This window comes from Loxodonta africana, chromosome X, assembly GCF_030014295.1.
Source record: "Loxodonta africana isolate mLoxAfr1 chromosome X, mLoxAfr1.hap2, whole genome shotgun sequence".
Classification (NCBI taxonomy): Eukaryota; Metazoa; Chordata; class Mammalia; order Proboscidea; family Elephantidae; genus Loxodonta; species Loxodonta africana.
The window spans coordinates 13,648,576-13,670,922 of NC_087369.1; the positions used below are offsets into that span (position 1 = coordinate 13,648,576).

General features: G+C 40.9%; 1 protein-coding gene across 1 annotated transcript in view; it reads left to right on the plus strand.

Moving 5' to 3' along the window:
- Positions 1-22,347, plus strand: part of FRMPD4 (FERM and PDZ domain containing 4) — a 216,913-nt gene that overhangs the window by 31,869 nt on the left and 162,697 nt on the right. The window lies entirely within an intron of this gene.

The following is a 22,347-nucleotide window of genomic DNA, read 5'->3' on the forward strand; positions in this document are numbered from 1 at the left end:
ATATTTTGTTCATCGTAGGGTTTTGTGTTAATTCTGATTTTTAAAAATTTTGAATTAAAAGGTTGTTTGTCTAAATTACTGAATGTTTGGCGCCCCCTTAAATGTTCTACCCGGAGAGAGGGCCTCACTCAAGTTCCCCTATTCCTGGCCCTGGCCCACACATCCCTGCTCTTAGAAAGAATTTTAATAACAATCTGTTCATTTAGGAAGGATTGTTCCTTGGCAGAGCCACCTTATAGGATTGTTGTCGCCTTCCACGTGTTGGCATATGGTCTTTGTGCTCCTAAGGGCAGCTTTTTTCACAGAAAAGATTCTCGAGGGAATTGGTTTGTTCAAACAGTTATCATTCAGTGTATTAAAATTAACCCCTTTGCCATCGAAGTGATTCCAACTCATAGGGACCCTATAGGACAAGGTAGAACTGCCCCATAGCGTTTCCAAGGCAGTAATCTTTACAGAAGCAGACTGCCACATCTTTCTGCCGCAGAGCGGCTGCTGGGTTCAAACCATCGACCTTTTGGTTAGCAGCTGAGCTCTTAACCACTGCACCATCAGAGCTCCATGTATTAAAATTACTAACCCGAAATTAGTTCCTCTTTGTTTTTTTAGTTCAGGTTCTAAGTAGAGTTAAGCCTATTTTAACATTCAGTTTTAAGGGGCTTTTAAATAATAATATTGCTCCGATTTACACACTTAATTATTTAAATACCTTCCAATATTTTAAATTTTTAGATAAAGTATATGTATTCTGTTTACTCTTTAGTGCAGCCGTTGTCTGAATTTAACCAAACCTTCCTGAGTTCTAAATAAATCTTAAAGCTAATAAATCAAACTTACAAATATGGTTCATTAAATATTTATATATCTATATATATATATGTGCCAATGTGTACAGAACTGAATTTAGATTTCAACTTAAAAACGGAAAGACTAAATCAACCACTCAGTTATATACTTTACCTGAGAGTCACAAGCTACAACCTTAACAGGCCAGACTCTCTCGCTGTAATCAACTTGACAGCAATGGCTTTATCTCAAGTACACACCACTCCAAATGTGTACAGATGCTGTAACCATGAGAAACAACCTGGTGGTGTTGAGTCTGTCAACTATTTCCGTTATTAACTCTAAAGCTTCCTGGGGTTGAAAGATGCTCAAGCACTCAGGACATCAAGTACAGTCTCAGTCACTGAGATGACTTTTGGCCAGAGATTTAGACTGGTTGTTGAGACGTGGAGTCATAGATGTCCAACCAAGCTTCTTCTCACACCAACTGTCATCTTATCCCATGAAATCCGGGAATTGCCTTCTTAGTATGCTGGAAATTTCAGCCAGGAACTCATCGGGCTTCCTGGGAAACCTTCATGCATTGTCCTAACCCTGTATACTGAGCTGCAGTTGGTAAACTCATAGCTTTACAGGGATGTGTGGTCTTGTAGCCCAGCTCTCTGGAGTTGAATCACCCCTATTACGTAGACCTTTGTTTCTCTGAAAAGACTACAAGCCCCGCCCAGGTTAACCACATGACTGGATTTGCATAGTTTGGGCCCTATATTAATGCAAATACCCTTTCTATATAATTTTAAGATCTTTGAACTTGGTAGAATATTCTGTCATATTCTCAGGACCCACCATGTTCTTGAGTATTCAAATCTGATATCCTGTTGAATCCTGGCTCTCTCCCTGGTTCCTCATCACAACTTACCAGGTTCTTCTACCAACACGAGTTCAGCAGAATTTTGCTGATTCTAGAGATGTTCCCCACAGCTCCTTCAAACTCAGCCATTCCCTCCGGGTCAGCGGCAGCCTAAGTGTTTTCTGCATGTATGTCTTCCTGTCATCAGGACCAAAGCAAAAGATACATCAAAGTCTCCCTGGATGGTGTGTGCCCCAGAGGTTTCCAGAATTCACTCAGAAAGCCATAACTTGCCTTGGAAATTGTGTAGCACGAGTTGCCAGGCCAGGAGGCTGGGCTGGGCTCTGTGTGTTCTTGTGACGGCCCACCGGACTGTGGTTTAAGCTACTGCCGGCCCATATTGCGGCTTAGTTGGAGCAAGAGCAGGATAATGCCGTTTAGTAAGCACACAGGCAGGGAGGAGGGGAGATGGCAGAGTCATCTTTCTGTGCTTCAAGACATGGACCAACCCCTTATTATTCTTTCCAGTTTTGAGCTCTGCAGCTTAAGGGAAATTTAAAAAGTGCGAGTCCCAGCCCTTGGTGTGTCTTGAAGGCAGAAATGAAAAGTCCCTAATTATCAGATAGCCACTTGATGTATCTTTATTGTGCAACAGTTAGCTGTTCTGCTTAAACCACTGCTAAGAACAGCTGGGGAAAAGGCAACAGGAGAGCGGCGCCACTTAAAGTCATCATTTTGAGCTATCGTTTCAATATGGCAATGAAAGCGTTGTCCACGTTTTGGCATATCATTTTCTAGTGAATTGTAATTTTATGATAGCCACCATTTAGTGGAATATATTGCATCCTACACCGTAAGTGCTTTATTTCCTGGCAGTTGCCCTTATTCCTGTTCTCTTGGAGCCCACAAGGCAGCTCAACTGCAGTCTGCTCTTATGACTAAAGTACTTCCCATTTTGGGTTTGTAAGCCAGAAATGAGAACATGGAATGCATTTTTCCATAGAAGGAATGTTAAGAGTGGTGGTAAAGTTTTAGGCCAGACTATAAAAGACACCTGTTGTTTATGGCCGTCAAGTTGGCCCCCCACTCATGGCGATCCCAAGCACAACAGAAGGAAACACTGCTGGGTCCTGCACCATTCCCATGATCACTTGTGGATTGGACCACGGTGCTCCACAGGGCTCTCACTGACTGATTTTCGGAAGTAGATAGATGGCCAGGCAAAAGGTAATAACTAAAAACTAAATTATTAGTTAGCAAATAATTTAGCTATAGTTGGGAATACAGAGGTTCATCCCCTAGAACATTTTTCCATGCGATATGTTATGGATCCATGAACCCCACCTGTGCCATTCCCAGGACACAAATGGCATATGAGCCCACCCAGCAATTATGCTGGAGTTGAGTCCACCTAAGCCTTCACCCTGGTGGCGTAGTGGTTGAGTGCTATGGCCGTTAACCAAGAGGTCGGCAGTTCGAATCCGCCAGGCACTCCTTGGAAACTCTATGGGGCAGTTCTACTCTGTCCTATAGGGAAGCTATGAGTCGGAATCGACTCGACAGCAGTGGATTTTAAGCCTTCACCTGCCACTAACCTCCTCAACTGAAACAGTGGCACCTGACTTATAGGGTCGTGGTGAGGGCTGCATGTAAATATGACACCAGTAATAAAGACAGTTCATATTATTAAATGCCCTTTGCTGACTAAATCACTCCCTTAACAACCATAGGAAGTGGTGCTACTGCCCCCATTTCACAGATGAGGAACCAAGGCACAGAGACATCAAGCAACTTGTCCAATGTCACAACTGGCAAAGGGCAGAACCAATTCAAATCTAAGTGTTTGGGCTCCAGAAGCCATGCTCTTGGTCACTACAGTGCAAGAGTCGACAAGCTACAGCCTGCCACTGCTTATTGTACGGCCCACAACTTAGGAATGGATTTTACATTTTTAAATGGCAGGGGAAATAAATGAATCAGAATATTTTGTGGCTCATGAAAATGATATAAATTTAAATTCCAGTGTCCATAAATAAAGTCTACTTGGCACACAGCCACACCCATTTCTTAACATATTGCCTATGGCTACTTTGGCCCCACAGTGGCAGAGTTCAGTAGTTGTGACTATATGACATGTAAAGCCTAAAGACACTAACTGGCACTTTACAAAATTTATTGACCCCAGAAACCCTGGTGGCGCAGTGGTTAAGAGCTACAGCTGCTAACCAAAAGGTCGGCAGTTTGAATCCGCCAGGCGCTCCTTGGAAACTGTATAGGACAGTTCTACTCTGTCCTATAGGGTCGCTATAAGTGAGAATCAACTCAACCGCAACAAGCTTGGTTTGGTTGGATTGTGCATGAAAAGCACTAAGGTCCAACGCCCGGCTTATTGTAAATTCCCAGTGAGTGTTGGTATTTGCAAAAACACATTAGTCTCCCTCCCAGCACAGGAGCTAGTGCTATATAGCTCCAGGGTTCCTGCTGCTAAGGTCAAGGGTCTCCTGTGCAGGAGATGCCACACAGCCCAGTCCCCAGTGTCAAGGCCCCTATAATTGCACCTGCTTGCAAGCCCCCACTGGCCATAAAGGCCAGGGCTCTGTCAAGGGCTTTCTCTTAAAAGCTTTGCTTCTACTTGCAGCCACCAGAGCATCAACAGCTCCCAGCTCCTAGGTGGCATGTCAGGAGTGAGGGCTCCAGGTGGACCAGCAGCATCTTCCTGGGGGCTGTAGGGTGCTGGAGGACTCTGAATTCAGCTGCTTTGGTGGAGCCGAAGGCATCAACAGCAAGGGACGCTTGACACCAAGTCCTAGCTAGACAGTTCCTCCCCAGCCTGTAGGAAGGGGTCTCTAATGGAAGAACTTAACATCTAGCAGATGTATGTACTAGTGAGAGGCTCTTGCGCTTGTGCGCCAGGAAATCCACCCAAAAATGTTCGGAGCAGCATTTCCATAGCCAAAACCCGCATTTTAATGGGCAGGAGAATGAATAAACAAATGCAGCTCACTCCATTGTCTCCTTCAAGTCGTTGCTCAATTGATAAATTATCAGAGAGGTCTACCCTTTCTGCCCTATTTAAAATTGCTACCACATAGATGAATCTTGAAAACGTGACGCTGAGTGAAATAATTCTGGCACCAAAGGACAACCACTGTATGATCTCCCACATGCGTGAAATATCTGGAATAGGCAGATGTATAGAGACCAAAGTTTATTAGTGATTACTGGGGGCGGGAGGAGGGGCAGAGAGCGAGTCCTTGCTTGGAGGGCACTGAGCTGCTGTTCAGGGGGATGGAAAAATGTGGAAACAGATAGTGGTGATGGTTGCACAACCTGATGAACACAATTAACCTCACTGAATTGTACGTGTAAAAAATGTTGAAATGGCAAATTTTTGTTTTATATATATGTGTGTGTGTGTATATATATATATATATAGTTGTTGTGTGCCATGGAGTCAATTCTGACTCATAGCAATCCTATAGGACAGAGTAAAGCTGCCCTATAGGGTTTCCAAGGCTGTGGTCTTTATTGCAGCTGATAACTAGATCTTTTCTCTGGAGGAGCCGCTGGTGGGTTCGAACCCCTGACCTTTCAGTTGGCAACTGAGGTTCCCCCTAAGCATGCGCATTCGCATACACACAGAGAATCAGCAAATGGGGGCGGGAGGGGAACTATCAAATACATGACCCCCGTGGGCTCAATCCTGGGGAACTTGAGCCGCTGTGAACAAGCCTCACAATTCTCCCAACACAGCAGGCATCTAGGCTTTTACCACTGATTGAGGGGATGACTCCTTGGAGGCATTAACACTTTGACACTTGCCACTTGTGCTGCTCAGGCTGAGGTGCCCCTGCTGGAAGAATAAATGCCTGCGGGCAGAAAGCCTTAGACCTGAAGAGTGAATGCCCAGAAGCCAAGGGTGAGGGATCAACAGGGATTGTACCTTCCAGCTGGAGGTAGTGTTGGCACCACCCTTCACCTCTGCACAGCTGTGATGGAGAGTATGCCAAACTCTGCTTAGACTCTGCTCTAACACAGATGAGTGAGTACTCTACATCCCAAACTTCTCTCTTCCGGCATGCTCACTAGAGTTTCAGTTCAATAAGATTTAATGTGAGATGGAATTGACCCCTGCCTCAAACACAAAAATATCTCAATGACATATCACCAGAATGCCTAGAGCTCTGTGCATTGCCACTCTCTGGGATGCTCTCTGAGATCAACCTTTTAAGGAATGCAGATCAAAGCCAATGGATGAACCAACTTGTGTAGAATTATTATTTATAAGTCATTTGTCAAGACTTTTGTAAATCTCGTGGCCTAGAATTCCTGTTTTAATACTGTATGAATAAAATACATAAAATGGTACAACTAAAAGTAATTTATCCCCTTTGGCCCCATAATGCTGCTTCAAGGAATATATCCTTTTTATATAATCATGAATGTAAAAATGATGTATGTATAAAAAATAATAATTGAGGTGTTTTTAATTATAGAGAAACTTGAAAATAAATTTAATATCCAACTTTAGGGGAAATATTACAAGATGTTTTTCAACCATTAAAATTCTTCTTTTAAATATCATGACCAAATGTTTACAACATAAAGGTAAGGAATAAAAAAGCATAGAGGAAGTATGATTCTACTTATCTATACAAAGTATTTAAAGAGAAAATGCTGGGGAAATATACTGTAAAAAATTACCAATGGGCTGTAGGAAATGGGTGATTTTTTTAAAAATCTGTATTTTCCACTTTCTCTGCAATGATCAGGTATGACTTTTGCCATAAAAAGTCATATTTAAAAAATGAGAAAGTTGGCACAGGATAGATGAATTTGTCAAAGAATAGAAAGGACTCTAAATGACAAAATAAATAGACCTTTAATGAAAGACTCTGGGACCAGAGGTCCTAGCTGTACTATGTCCAGTCTAATGATCTCTGGCTGTAAGTCACTTTTGAGTACTTAAAAATTGTCAAAGGTACATGATAATAATTTTCAAAGGCACAGTCCTAAGTGTGAACATCATATTTTTCCATATGTATTCTTATTAATTCCAAAGTAGAGGGAAATGTAGACTTTAAGATTCTATTTTCACATCATTAATTAGCTTCCTAATGTGGACACCTTGAAATGAAATTTTGCCTCATGGGTAATACTGTCCTACTAGGTAATTACTATTGAAGTGTGAGCTGCCTGATAGGTAATGTTTCACTAAACCTTAACTAAAGATGAAGGAATCTCATTGACATCTGGACAGTGTGGAAAGGGGGGGGGGAGTGAATTTAATTGAAAAGAATTTCATAAGGCATCTTATAACCCTTAAAAGGTTATAAAGAGTGCCCTCTTTTTGCAATGTGCCAATCCTGTCCTCTACATTGTGCTTTCAAACTGTATGTCATTCATCCATCACACCATGACAGTTTAATGCTCTCTAAGCTCTGACACTCAGAAAAGTCTACTTGCCCAAAATTATGCCGCTGATAAATGCTAGAGTCTGGTCTCATATCTAGTTCCACAGAAACGAAGACTGCCGTGCTTCTCAACTGCCTGGCAACATCCTAACATGATGCCAGCCAGTATAATTCCAACCAACTAGACAGAATTCTACCCTCTATCATCCCTTTGTTCTCATTAAAGGGTGTCACTAAGGTGCCGCATCTATTTCTATTGTTTTTCCCACCTCTCTGTGGAGTAAGGACTAACCTGCTGGGAACCTCACAGGGAATTGGGGAGCTAGTCTAGGGCATGGCAGTCAACAATTGAAAGGGCAGTAGACAAGGTCAGGTTCTGTCTGGTTGGGGTGGCAGAAGCTGTAGGGTTAAATCAAGTCAGGCCAGGCATGAGTTGGGGTTAGTTGTTAACTCCCATTCAGTCTGCATTGAGAGACAAAATCTAGACTGACAAAGGAAGTAAATCAGGCCCAGCCACGGCTAGAAGACTTGCCTCTCACTTATCAAGAGCTTCTCATGGTGGTTGCTCAGCACCCTGAACAGTTCCCAGGAGACTCTGTGTTTCTGAAGGAGATTTTGATTCCTGAGTCCCAAGTCAATTTTTGTGTGTGTGTGCAAAACTCCTGCTTCTTTGGAAAACTTCCTGTTCTCCCCTATGTCCTCAGGAATCTCATCTGCAGTGATGGGAGAATGGAGCTTCAACTAGCAAAAGAAGCTTTCTTCTGAAGATGTCCATAAACAAAGTTTCCCAGATTATTAGGTGGAAAAGCCATCGCTTCTAGCCACAAGTGTCAATATAACCAAGGATTTCATCAGATTGGTTTGTGGCAGGGGGGAATAGTTAGTCATCGTCTCCCTAGAGCTTTCTGCTCCTGAGCCAGCTCAAAAGTACTAACAACCCAGCCCCTTCTTTGTAAGTTCTTGAGAAGAACAAACGTTGTCATTCATTTATTTCACACATCTGATTCCTGTCAAAAACTCTCTATTACTTATATCAATATTGAACTAGTCTTACTTTCCCACAAAATACGATTACTTGAATTATAGATCCTCTTCGTTTATCTTCTATAGCTGAACTTAATACACCTTTTCTTGATTAAGTCTTAAAACGAGTTTATATTTTGTATAAGGTCTCTTTAATACAAAAGCCCTGAATGTATCTTGGTAGGTGGACTTTTTGTTTTTCTCTAAAATTTTCAACCTCTGTATCTGGTTCAGAATACGGAAGTTCTGAATCAAAGCTACAAAGATTTAATGGGCTCCATGCTGCTGGATCTAATTACCTGTTGTTGGCAGTATCCAGGCACCAATAGACCAGCATTTCCTAAACAATGCTCTGTGAAAGGAAATGTTCCCAAGGAAAAGAAGTTTTGAAAATTCTGCCTTGCTCTCTACCATTTTTTGAGAATCACAATGCTCATTAGCATTAGACCTTCTGAGTAAAGAAGGCTTTTTCATGTTCTTCAGTTTGGCATTTTCCAAATTCTTTGTACCACAGAACTGTTTATTAGTCAAAACCAAACCAAACACATTCCTGTCAAGTCAATTTTGACTCATTGCAACCCTATAGGACAGTAGAACTGCCCCATAAGGCTTCCAAGGCTGCCATCTTTATGGAGGAGCCCTGGTGGCACAGTATTAAGAGCTCAGCTGCTAACCAAAAGGTTGGCAGTTCGAACCCACCAGCTGCTCCTTGGAAACCCTATGGGGTAGCTCTACTCTGTTCTATAGGGTTGCTATGAGTCAGAATTGACTCCACAGCAATGGGTAGTCTTTACGGAAGCAGACTGCCACATCTTTCTCCCAAGGAGAGGCTGGTGGGCCCGAACCACCAAACTTTTGTTTAGCAGCCAAGTGCTTAACCACTTCACCACTAGAGCTGTATTATAAATCACACATTAATAGTATCCATTAATAGATCCCTGATCTACTATTTACTGAAAAACACTTGTGGTGGCTAAAGGGAGTTTCCTTGGGCATGTGGCCTGCAGCTGAATATAAGTGGACGTTCTGGCTTTTGCCTCCTCTGGATCCTGCAGCTGGCTCCTGTTCATCTCAACTTTGATTCTTGGGACTTGAGCTAGCAGCTTACCTGCCAATTTTGGGATTTGTCAATCTTCACAGCCTGTGAGCAAGAGCCCTGCTCTCTGACCTGCTGATCTTGGGTTCACCAGCCCCTGCAGCTACATAAATCAGGAGAAGCCTTGCAGTCTTGACAGTCAATCTTGGGATTCGTCTGTCTTCACAGCCTGTGAGCAAGAGCCCTGCTCTCTAACCTGCCGATCTTGGGTTCGCTAGCCCCTTTGACTACATGAATCAGGAGAAGCCTCTGTCTTGAACCACAGACTTGGGACGTTCCAGCCTCTACAATTACGTGAGCCGTTTCCTTGGTATAAATCTATGTATATTTATACTCTTTACTGTTTATGCTTCTCTAGAGAACCCAGCCTAAGACAACATTTCTAAATGCAGTTAACAGGGATATCATTGAGGGGATTGATGCATCCAATATATAAAGTTACCGATATTTATATCTCCTAACCTGAGAACCTATGACATTTTGTTATTGTAGCAAAAATATTTACCTATGTTACGGGGTCAATTTTATTTAGAATAAAAAGAATTTCCTTAAATAGAGCACTTTGGGACTTGGAGAAATATTTTTCTAACACAGGGAGTAATTAGATATAATTACATATTGAAAAGTGGCAGGTGTGTAGATAGAGGCTTTAAACTCACAGGTGTTTCAATCCATAATTAATATCTATATAGTCAATAGGCAATAAACTCTAGTAATGTTCTAGAGTAGCATTCTATGTTAGGTGAGGAAAATAATCAGGCCAAAGTGTAAAATAATTCCTGGACTAACTGGATCCATAATAACTTTATAAATGTTAGCATCTTCTTTGGGGGGGTGAACAACTTTTATGAATATAAAAAAAATAACAAGAGCATTCTACCAAGTATTATTTCACTGGAAAGAGTGGAATAATTTATTTTGGAGTCACTGAGGTGCACCTCTATTGAACATTTTAGAATAATAACATGCTGAGGAGAAAACTATAGTACTGTATTTGCAGCTTCAACTTTGAAAGCAGTTTTCCAACCCATTTATTAAACAGTATTCATTTTCTAAGTCAAATGATAGAGCAAAAAACGTTTTTTCTGTACATATCCGGCACTTTCTTTTCTTTTGGGTTGTGGGTGCATAAAATTGATCTAATACTCCTAAATTCATAGGACATAATCAGTTTTGATCCACTTAAGGCCTGCTACTGGTCACACACATATATATCTATGTACGTCTGTTTATATATTCTCTCTTCTATATCCTACATGTATATATAATGTGTATATTTCATATATATATTTATGTGAATGTTTGTATATATATATATATATATATATATATGGAGGCCTGGTGGCACAGTGGTTAAGCGTTCGGCTGCTAACCAAAAGGTCCACAGTTCGAATCCATCAGCCACTCCTTGGAAACCCTACAGGGTAGCTCTACTCTGTCCTATAGGGTTGTTATAAGTCCAAATGAACTGGACCACACAGGGTTAGGTTTAGTTTTCGTTTAGGTTTTTTATATATATATTCCCTGCTACTTTTTCTCTCCTAGGGAACCATTATGTTTCATGTATATTCTTTTATTTATCTGTGCCCTTATAAAATATGTATCGATGTGTATTGTTTTGTGAGCATGTTTTCTTAATTTATTTTGTAAAAAATATATTTACATATATAATTTGTTTCTTACTTTTTTCATTCAATACTATATTTTTAGAAATATTTTTTAAGAAAATTACATACATAAATGAAACTAGAGAGAAGAGTACAATGAACCCTTGTGTTCTCATCATGCAGGGTGAACAATTTTTAACTCATGCCCAATGTTATCTCATCTCTGTCCCTGACCACTTCTCTCCCACTAAGATTACTTGAAGTAAAGCCCAGACATCATATCATTTACTTAAATCTTTTAGTATATATCTCTAAAAGAAAATGGCAATCCCTTTTCACACCTAGGAAACAGTAATTTCATACCACCACCAAATATCCAGTTCGTGTTCAAACTTCCCTAACGGTCTCATGAATTTTTTAAGTTTGAGTAAATCAGTATCTAAATAAGATCACGTAGAGCGCTTGGTTGATGTGTCTCTCAAACCTTTCTTGATCTATAGGGTTTTTACTTCCTCCCCACATATTTGTTGAAAAAACTGTTTGGTTCATTCTGTAGAGATGCCTATAGTCTGGGTTTTGTTTATTGCATACCCATGGTATGTTTAACATGTTCCTCTCATCCTGTGCTTTCTGGGAATTGGGAGTTAGATCTAGGGCCTACATTAGATTCGATTTAATTTGAGAGAGAGGTGATTCGTTGGCTATGTTGAGTGTTTTCATTGGAAGGCACAAGATGCCACTGTGTTCATAATGTTAGCAGCCATTGTTTATCACTGCATAAAACATTAATTCTCTGGGTGTTACAAAATGATTATATTCCAATTCTATCACTCTGTCTTCATTTATTAGTTGTAATACTTCCACAAAGAAAAATTTCCCTTCATCAACTGTTTGTTACGCTGATTATAGTTTGTATGAAAGGCAGAATAAAATGCTTGAGTCTTTCCCTTTATTTACCAGTTTTCAAAATAATAATGAGTTCCCTTGTTGTTGTTGTTAGGTGCCATCAAGTCGGCTCTGACTCACAGGGACCCTGGTACAACACAATGAAACACTGCCTGCACCATCCTCACAATCCTTGCCGTATATTTGAACCTATTGTTGCAGCCACTGTCAATCCATCTCCTTGAGGGTCTTCCTCTTTTTCATTGACCCTCTACTTTACCAGGCATGATGTCCTTCTGCAGGGACTGGTCCCTCCTGATAACATGTCCAAAGTCCGTGAGATGAAGTCTTGCCATCCTTGCTTCTAAGGAAGTTTCTGGCTGTACTTCTTCCAAGACAGATTTTGTTCGTTCTTTTGGCAGTCCATGGTATATTCAATATTCTTTGCCAACACCACAATTCAAAGGTGCCAGTTCTTTTTCGGTCTTCCTTACTCATTGTCCAGCTTTCACATGCATATGATGTAATTGAAAATACCATGGCTTGGGTCAGGCGCACCTTAGTCTTCAAAGCGACATCTTTGCTTTTCAGTGCTTTAAAGAGGTCCTTTGCAGCAGATTTTCCCAGTGCAATATGTCGTTTGATTTCTTGACTGCTGCTTTCATGGGCATTGATTGTGGTTCCAAGTGAAATGAAATCCTTGACAACTTCAATCTTTTCTCCATTTATCATGTTGCTTTTTGGTTCAGTTGTGAGGATTTTTGTTTTCTTTGTGTTGAGGTGTAATCCATACTGAAGGCTGTGGTCTTTTATCTTCATCAGTAAGTGCTTCGAGTTCTCTTTGCTTCCTGCAAGCAAAGATGTGTCATCTGTATATTGCAGGTTGTTAGTGTGTCTTCCCTATAATCCCTGAAATGACATTTTCTTCTGTCATTGTGCATTTGCTTTCTCCTATAACAGGAAGTTCCAGGATCATTTGTACATTTCCTGCCCTAAAACCGGAATCAGCCATCTGTCCAAGCAGTCATGGTTGCTTTCAGTGATAAACAGTATTTAAATGCAAGATCTGGGTGGTAGGCGTACTCACTACTACTGAGTTAGTCATTGTTACTTGAGGCCTTTTCAGTAAGCAGGGCTAAGAAGTATGTGTTTTTTTTTTTTAAAGATAAAATATCATGACTTCATGTTCAATACAAATTCAGGACAAGGTTTTTACATAATTTCATTGATCTTACATCTGTATCTACTTTCTCTATAGGGCTCTTACAGCACCAAAATAAGGATTCTTTCGTTTCATCCTGTATTGTCTCAGAATGATACCAACACTGACACCAACAATATATACTAGAAGTGTTTACATTTTATTGTACTTCTTTTTGTCCTTAGACTATATCCCGCTAGAAATGTCAATACATAGTCAAATCACTATGTTTTAAATTTACTTGAAATGTTTCCCTTCCTTGCACTCATGTTGCCAACTCAATTCACAGCTAGGTTCCTTTGTTACACTTAGCTTTTCCAACTTATTCTTGTCTGGATGGCTCACTGACTTAGTGAGATCCAGCCACGTTACAGCAGGTATACCTAGGCAAGTGTTCTTAACTGCAGCGGCCAGTCACTCCATGAAGTGCTGTTGTTGTTAGCTGCCATGACGTAGGCCCCTGACTCATGGTGACCTCAGGTACAACAGAATGGAACACTGCCCGGTCCTGTGCCATCCCCGTGATGCATTGAGGATCAGGCTGTGTGGTGCATAGGATTTGCATTGGCAGATTTTTAGAAGTAGACCATCAGGCCTTTCTTCCTAGCCCATCTTAGTCTGGAAGCTCCACTGAAACCTGTCCAGCATCACAGCAACACGCAAATCTCCACTGACAGACAGGTGGTGGCTGCACGTGAGGTGCCTTGGCCAGAAATCAAGCTCAGGTCTCCCGCATGGAAGACGAGAATTCTACCACTGAATCACCAATGTCCTGTTTGGGGAATGGCGTTAATCCTCAAAGCGTGGCCCACCAATGCACTCATGTCCTACTGAAATGGAGACCATGGTGGCTCCTGTACGGAGAGATTTCTGAAGACTGTGCCTTCCAAGGCTGCCTGGGTCACTGTTTGTCAAGTGGCTGCCATGACCTATTAGTGACTCATGAAACCAAATTCAGTAAGTCACAACAAGCATTTTAAAATACAACCTAGATTAAAATAGAAAATAGAGTGCATTGTGAATAGTATAAATATTGTTTTGGAAAAATTTTGTTTTGCTCTAAATAAATATGTGTGTGTATATGCACACTAGGTCAGAAAGGAAATACATTTCTCCTTTTAGCACCAAAGTGATATCCATAATACCCACCACCCACTTCTCTTTTTTTTCGTACTTTTCCTCTTTTAAAATCATCTCATGCCTCTTCTTTTCTCCTTGATTTTGAGCACAGAAGACTAGAATTCTATAATATTCTCATCCTGCTAATTAAGCTTCCATCCTCTACCTCTGACTCCCTGTTACCTGGCTGATGGTGAAGTGTCAGGGTGGGGTTCTGGCCCTTTGTCTCTTTTCTGGAGTCCCTGGGTGGTACAAACTGTTAACCTGCTCTGCTACTAACCAACATGTTGGAGGTTCGAGTCCACCGAGAGATACCTTGGAAGAAAGGCCTGGCAATCTACTTCTGAAAAGTCAGCCATTGAAAACCCTGTGGAGCAGTTCTACTCTGACACATGTGGGGTCTCCATGAGTCGGAGTCAACTCAGTGGCAACTGGTTTGCCTCTTTTCTACTGTGTCTATCAGTGATACAACTCAAAAGTTCTTTTTTCCTTACTTTTTTATTTAAATTGGGTTTTATGCTACTTTTGGATGTCAGAAGACATCATAATTTTAGTTTTTTTTTCTGAGATTGGATATATAGATTCACTTTCACATTCTTTCCCAAAGTCACTACTACATGGTTCGCGTGTGGTTATAATGGCTACCATTCGTGCATCCCACCATGGGCTGCAGTGAACCTGTACATGTTTAATTTGCTCATGCAAAACTGTCATGTGCTTCCCCCTTAAAAAAAAAGGGGGGGGTACATTATCTGGAAGCGAAGAATAAGGTCATGCCTCATGAGTTATTGACAAAAAGAAAATGGCCTACAGACATTTAAATGACCAAAGTTGCCTTTCTGTAAACAAAACAAAAGCAATGCATATTACCTATCTTTGCAACTGTGAGGTTACAATGAAAACCAGACATCTCGGGCTTTATAATTCCAGACATATTCATGGGAAGCAATCTGACTTTAAAATATAAACTGTTTTTGCTCAGTGGTGTCTGTTGCAGCATGATAGATGTCAACCATTTTTGAAAAGTCATTTTGCTTTCAATAGGCAATTAAAAAAAGAAGAAAAACCTCCTCCCGGCAAGTTGACTCCGACTCAATAGGCAATAAAAACCCGTTGCCGTCGAGTCGATTCCGACTCATAACGACCCTATAGGACAGAGTAGAACTGCCCCATAGAGTTTCCAAGGAGCAGCTGGTGGATTTGAACTGCTGACCTTTTGGTTAGCAGCCATAGCTCTTAACCACTACGCCACCAGGGTTCCCTTGATAGGCAATAGCAGGGGAAAAAACAGAATTTTTTTCCTTGCTCATAAGAAGGACAAGCAAAAGCAATGTCTTTCAGGAAAACAGCAGCAGTAGTTACTAAATGGGTTTATTCAAATAATGAAAGCATTAAAAGAGCCTGCAAGAGTGAAAGGGGCAAGTTCAGGGCATAGCACTATTTTATGGGTGTTATCCTTCAGTTTTATACTGATGTCTACATTGAACCAGAAGATATCGGTTAAGTATCAAAATTTGCAATTTTTTAACTGTCAAAATGTGCCTGCCCATTACCCAAAATAATTGCTTGAGTACAAAAAAGTTATTGAGGCTGCATACCCTAGGGCTGATTGACTTAGAAATAGGCATACCTTCAGATAAAATATCAACAGTGCACAAGAGAAATACTGGAGGTTTGGAAAGAATTACTTACAGATCAAAAAGAGTTAACAAAACACGGGAGGTTGGGAAGAGAGTCAGAAGATCTTCCTAGTTAGGGCATGATCGAATACTCCATTGAGGTCTTTAAATAAATAAACATTTGTTAGCTGCTATCAAATCACCCCAACTTACAGCTACCCAAAGCACAGTGCGATCAGACCATTGTGATCTATAGGTTTTTCACTGGCTGATTTTTTCAGTAGATTGCCAGGCCCTTCTTCCTAACCTTAGCCTGGAAGCTCTGCTGAAATCTGTGGCTGTGCAAGAAGTACATTGACTGGAAATTAAACTTGGGTCTCCCATATGGAAAGCAAGAATTCTACCACTGATCCACTAAACCAAATCAAACCCATTGCCATCGAGTCAATTCTGACCCAAGCCGACCCTGAACCACTGCTACCCCCCTCAAATAAACATTTAGTTACAGAAAATTGTGTAAGGGATGGTGTATTAGTTTCCTAGAGCTGCTATAACAAATTACCACAACCTTCTGGGTTAAAAGAACAGAAATTTATTCTCCTGTAGTTCTGGAGTCTAGAAGTCTGAAATCAAGGTGTCAGCAGAACCACGCTCCCTCTTAAGACTCTAGGGAAGAATCCTTCCTTGCCTCTTCCAGTTTCTAGTAGCCTCAGGCATTCCTTGGCCTGCAACAGGATACAGGCAGTCCCTGGGTTTCAAGTCTGACTTAAGCACAACCGTAGTTATGAACCAACCCCTATAAAGCCCATTATATTAAAAATTCAAGGTATAAACAATGCTTCATAATAACTAATGAATGCTACTTTTTGATGCCCATCAAAACATTATTATAATTATTACTGTATTAGTGTGTTAATTAGTATGTTAAGGAAACTCTGGTGGCGTAGTGGTTAAGTGCTACAGCTGCTAACCAAAGAGTCGGCAGTTCGAATCCACCAGGCGCTCCTTGGAAACACTATGGGGCAGTTCTATTCTGTCCTATAGGGTCGCTATGAGTCAGAATCGACTCGACAGCAATGGCTTGGCTTAGTATGTTAAAGATGTTTTAGTATATCTGGAAGTGTGTCTTTAATGTTTTTTATGCATGGAAAGGTACGCTATATACTAAGACAAACGCCTGACTGACCCTAGATACAAACCATATCTAACTGTTCCACCTTATGAACAAATTCAATTTAAAGACAGATTTAGGAACGGAACTCATTCATAATCTGGGAATCATAATCCGGGGACTGTCTGTAACTCTGATCTCTGCCTCCTTTTTCACATGGCCTTCTCTTTGTGTCTCTGTGTTTTATAGACACTCATCGTTGCCTTAATCCAGAATGATCTCATCTCAAGATCCTTGCCTTAATTATATCTACAAAGACCATTATTCCAATAAGATCACATTCTGAGGTTCCAGTTGAACATGAATTTTGAGGCTCACTATCAAAAAAAAAATTTTTTTTTTATTCAACCCACCAGAGTGGGGACCTGAACTTTTTGCTTGGTTGGACAATTTGTTTTAATTGCAAATGTAAGAAAGAGAAAATTGATACCTTCAAATTAGATTTTGTTCCCTAAACAACAAAGTTGACTCCATTTTCAAGATGCTCCCCCTGCTTTTAGTCTTGGAAACTCAAGATTTGGTCCAGAAAGAAAATAGAAGAGTTTTCTTTTGCAAATGCTTTCCAATTACAGAGAACATTCAAATAGAAGATTTATTGAATTTAGGAAGTGACAGAATCTATTTAGTCATAATTCAGTATAGCTTTTTCAAAATATACTGAAAAAAATGTTAACTTTCATGGTAAAATATCAGGAAGTATACACACAGTTGCTAAGTGTTCCCTTTTAACTATAAAGATCTGTGATTCCGTAATTATATTTTCCCTTTCAAAACCTATATTCAAATATACACTTCCACCTCTCTTATCTGAAGTTCATTTATCTTGTTGGTATCTTGTTGCTGTTTGCTGCCCATATAGAAGGTGGCCCTTGACTCATGGCAGCCCCAAGCATGGTGGAACTAAACACTGCCTGATCCTGTGGCACACCCATGATTGGTTATGGATAGGACCATTGTGATCTATAGGGTTTTCATTGGCTGATTTTCAGAAGGAGATCACCAGGCCTTTCTTCCTAGTTCAACTTAGTCTGGAAGCCCCACCGAAACCTGTTCAGCATCATAGCAACAGGAAATCATCGACTGACAGATGGGTGGTTGCTACACTTGAGGTGCATTGTCCGGAAGTCGATCCCAGGTCTACCCACATAGAAGTCGAGAATTCTACCACTGATCCACCACTGCCCTCTCACTTATCTTAGAGTTGCCAAAACTACCTACAACAGAGTTGAGAACCTAGAGATATGCAAAAATGCCCTGTGAACAGCTGGGATTGACAGAGGAGAAAGGGAGTTAGCTGGAGAGGAGACTCTGGACTCAAAAGGGACCCAGACAACATAGTCATCATGGGGAACGCCAAGGAGTGACTAGACTTCACAGTAATTTGACTTCATAACCATGACTCCTAACTTCAAGAAAAAATTTTAAAGAGTGCATGCTGTCTTTAAAAATGCAGGAAAAACAATGGTGTGATTTTCTAAAACTACTACAAATAGGAAAATAAAGTAAAATTTTGCACCTAATCAAAAATAAAAAGTTTAATCAGCTGTGAATGTTTACTCTTTCCAGTGACCCTCAGTAAAGGATTACTTCATCTTTTAAAACCTACCATGACAGGTGTCTGAACAATAATTGGTGTGTATACCTTTTTTGCCACTTCCCAACATCTGGGAGTAGGTGTTCTCCCCAGCGTTTGCAACTTCCTTCATCTTTTTTGACAGCTTTAACACTGATTTCTCAGCCAAGTGGAAATTGTGAATATTGTTATTGTTTGTTAGGTGCGATCGAGTCAGTTCTGACTCACAGCAACCCTATGTACAACAAAACGAAACACTGCCCGGTCCTGTGCCATCTTGACAATTGTTGCTATGTTTGAGCCCATTGTTGTAGCCACTCTGTCAATCCATCTTGTTGAGGGTCTTCCTCTTTTTCGCTGACCCTCTACTCTACCAAGCACGATGTCCTTGCCCAGGGACTGGTCCTCCTGATAACATGTCCAAAGTAAGTGAGAAGTCTCGTTATCCTTGCTTCTAAGGAGCATCCTGGCTGTACATCTTCCAAGACAACAGTATAATTCAAATGCATCAATTCTTCTTCAGGCTTCCTTATTCATTGTCCAGCTTTCACATGCATGAGACAATTGAAAATACCACGGCTTGAGTCAGGTGCACCTTAGTCGTAAAGGTAACAGCTTTACTTTTTAACACTGTAAATATTAAATTTAATATTAAGTATTAATATTAAACATTAATATTAAATTTAGGTGTGAATATTCCCATTGCCATCGAGTTGATTCCAACTTATAGCGACCCTATAGGACAAAGTAGAACTGCCCCATAGGTTTCTAAGGAGCAGTTAGTAGATTCGAACTGCTGACCTTTTGGTTAGCAAGCCAAGCTCTTAACCACTGTGCCACCATGGTGTGAATATTACTCACCTACTATTACTTTTTCATGGGCATTGAGGAAATCAGTAAACCCAAATGTCTAAAAAATCTTTTCAGATTTTTTAATAGGTTTCAATTAATTCAGGACTGGTAAAACTCAACATATCGTTCATGACAGAAACAGATTTAAAGTTCTGTATATTTTATATGTTTATTGCCATCAAATCGACTGTGACTTATAGTGACCCCATATGTACTGAGTGGAACTGTGCTCCATAGGGTTTTCAAGACTGACCTTTCAGAAACAGATCGCCCGGCCTTCCTTCCAAGGCACCTCTGGGTGGATTCAAATATATTTGAATACATTCAAATGTGTAACAGAATGAAACATTGCCTGGTCCTGTGCCATCTTTGTGATTGTTGGTAGAAAGGGTGGGTCAAAAGCCAAACTAGTTGCCATCGAGTCTATTCTGATTCATGACAACCTCGTATTTTGCACTGTAGAGCTACACTCCATAGGGTTTTCGTGGCTGTGACCTTTCAGAAGCAGATCACCAGGCCTTTCTTCCGAGGTGCCTCTAGGTGGGTTCTAAAGGCCAACCTTTTGATTAGTTGAACACTCAACTGTTTGCACCACCTAGGGAGTCCATCAAAGGGTGAGTAAACATCCCTCATTGTGGTAGGTATATGGCAGCGGGATGATCTCTTATTCCCTGAAAGACTTCAGCCAAACCCAACCCTACATGTGCCCATCCTGCATCCTTCATCAAGTGTGACCTATGACCAGTTCAGTCTCTTTAAATAAGCAAAACAAAATTTATTCCAGACAATCTACTTCCATTTTCCGCTGGAATTTAATATGCATGATTTAGGCCTAAAAACCCAGCCCCTTAGATGAACCTAAGTCTGGGAAGAGGGGATGAGGGGAGATAGTTGTTCCCCAGAGAGGCTTGAAAATAAATGACCATCCTTCTGTACCTTGGAAACACGGAAATACGGTTTCCTTAAAGTTCCATGTTGTTATGAGGATTTCCTCTTAGGATTTCACAAAGAAGAATAGACCCTAACTCACCAGGTAGTCAACGCGTTTGAATATTCTCTCCTGTGATGTTGAGTAAATTTATCCATATTTGTGCTTTCTGCCTCTGGCTATAGCAAGCATATCATTCCTCTTAGCTGAAAATTATAAAAAACACTTGCAATCTACGTACCCCAGAGGCCTCTTTCTGATGATCTCTGAGGGACTCAGTGTAAAGTAATTTTAGCTCCTTGGGAGGAAAAATAAAATGTGCAAAAAAAGGTACAAAGTGTTATGATTAGGTCTTTCATTCTTTTCAAACGGTGCTAGTTGAAAGAGGAAACAAAATGAAACACAGGAAATTGAGTTGAAAACTCACATGAATACATGCTCTGTATACAGCCCTGGCATGCTGAGACCCAGAGTGAAACACCACTGGAAGCGCAGATCTGGCTAAAATCTGTTAGGAGGCTGGTCTGGGCAGAAGCAAATCTTGGTCTCTTTTCTGTTTGCATCCAATTCGGCAAAGACTTTTTCCCAGGTGAAACCTTGGAGTTTGGTATGTTTAATGTTTCTCATCAGGGGTACTGTTCAAAATATTATAATAATATTTGCAGTACAGGCACTGACGAATCAGGGGTGACATCTGCCATTAACAACAGGTATCACCAAACCAGTGGGCACCCATGGAATCCCAGCCCTGGTTTCCCTGGAATAGTGGTTCTCACTGGTGACTCTAAAGCTGTGAAGGGTCTGAGCTGTTACCCTACTTGCAAGCTAAAGAATCATCCTGTCGCAGTTGTGTGTATCTGTGTACACACGCATGCACACACACACACACACACACACACACACACACACACACCCCAGACTCTGCCTGAGACAGCCAGCTTGCTCACTGGTCAGCTTTTCCCCATGCCCCAGCCCTCCACAGGGCGATACAGTGAGAACCAGATACGCCTAATGTGCAGAGGAGGTCTGTGCTACAGAAGAGGAACTCTGAAATTATAAAACCCAGAGCTTGTACAGGACATCTATCCATTCTCCCGTCTGGAGAGAGAGAGGATGGTTTTGCTCTGAAATGTGAACAAATCCTCTCTGGGGAGAGGAGGCGAAGGTCTCTGCTTCACCACCCTGGAATGTAAACGCAGGGCTCCAGGGAGTGAGAAGACTTCACATCACTCCCAAGGCCTCTCTCTATATTTTGGGTAGCTAGTCAATCATCCCTTAACCCAAGTGCCAGTGCTGTTTCCTTAGAAAGCCCCAACCATGCAGAAAAGTGAAAGTATCCATGAAGCATTATTTCTTGACACAGAAGCTTAGCTGCCTAATGGGGAACATGGCTTTCCCCTAGATGCCAATGTAATTTGCCTGGAATGCTCCCCCAAGAAATTCCAGGGCCATTGTGTCCCAACAACTGGGTACAGAACCACTACTATAAACTGTGTTTTTAAGTAATGTTAGACATGGGGTTAGGAACTGACTTGATAATCACAGCTCATCTTCAAGACGGTACCATGTTGTCTGAGCACCATGCTTGGTCTACATGGAATTTACTTTTCAGATTGGAATTGACATGCTGCTTTCAACTTTGTATAACCAGACATTAATTAGATGATCGTTTCCTAAATCTCAATGGCTGAGATTTCTGTTTTATGGTAAAATCATGATGAGCAGTGAACATGGCCTGGAAGAGTTTCTTCCATCTAGCAAAAGTGATTTCTTCAGCCATGTGTTTGTTATTGCTTGAAGACACTACGTGGTTCTAAGGGTGGATGCTTCCAGAAGTGCAACATTTTCCCCCAAAGAGACTCTGGTCTTAGAATCTGCAGTTTCACAATTTAGTGTTTAATTCCACTAAGCAGGTACTTACAGAGTATAATAAATGAGCTTTATACTCAATAAGTCATTGTAATTGGAATCCGTAAGTGGGATCAACTTCAGGTTAAGGCACACGACTCCGATTAAAGCTCCTATTAAAGCAAAGGGGTCATACCATTCTCTAATAAAAGCAAATGGAGCTCCTTGGAGAAATGTCTGATTCTGGGGCCAGAACAAGGAAAACACAAGAGCCTTGAGCATCTTGCAGTACCAGAAAACAAGGAAGTGCTCAGAAAACAAAAAGATGGGGCATGTCAGAGCCAACCTGGAAAAATTTGGGAAATAAAATCAAGA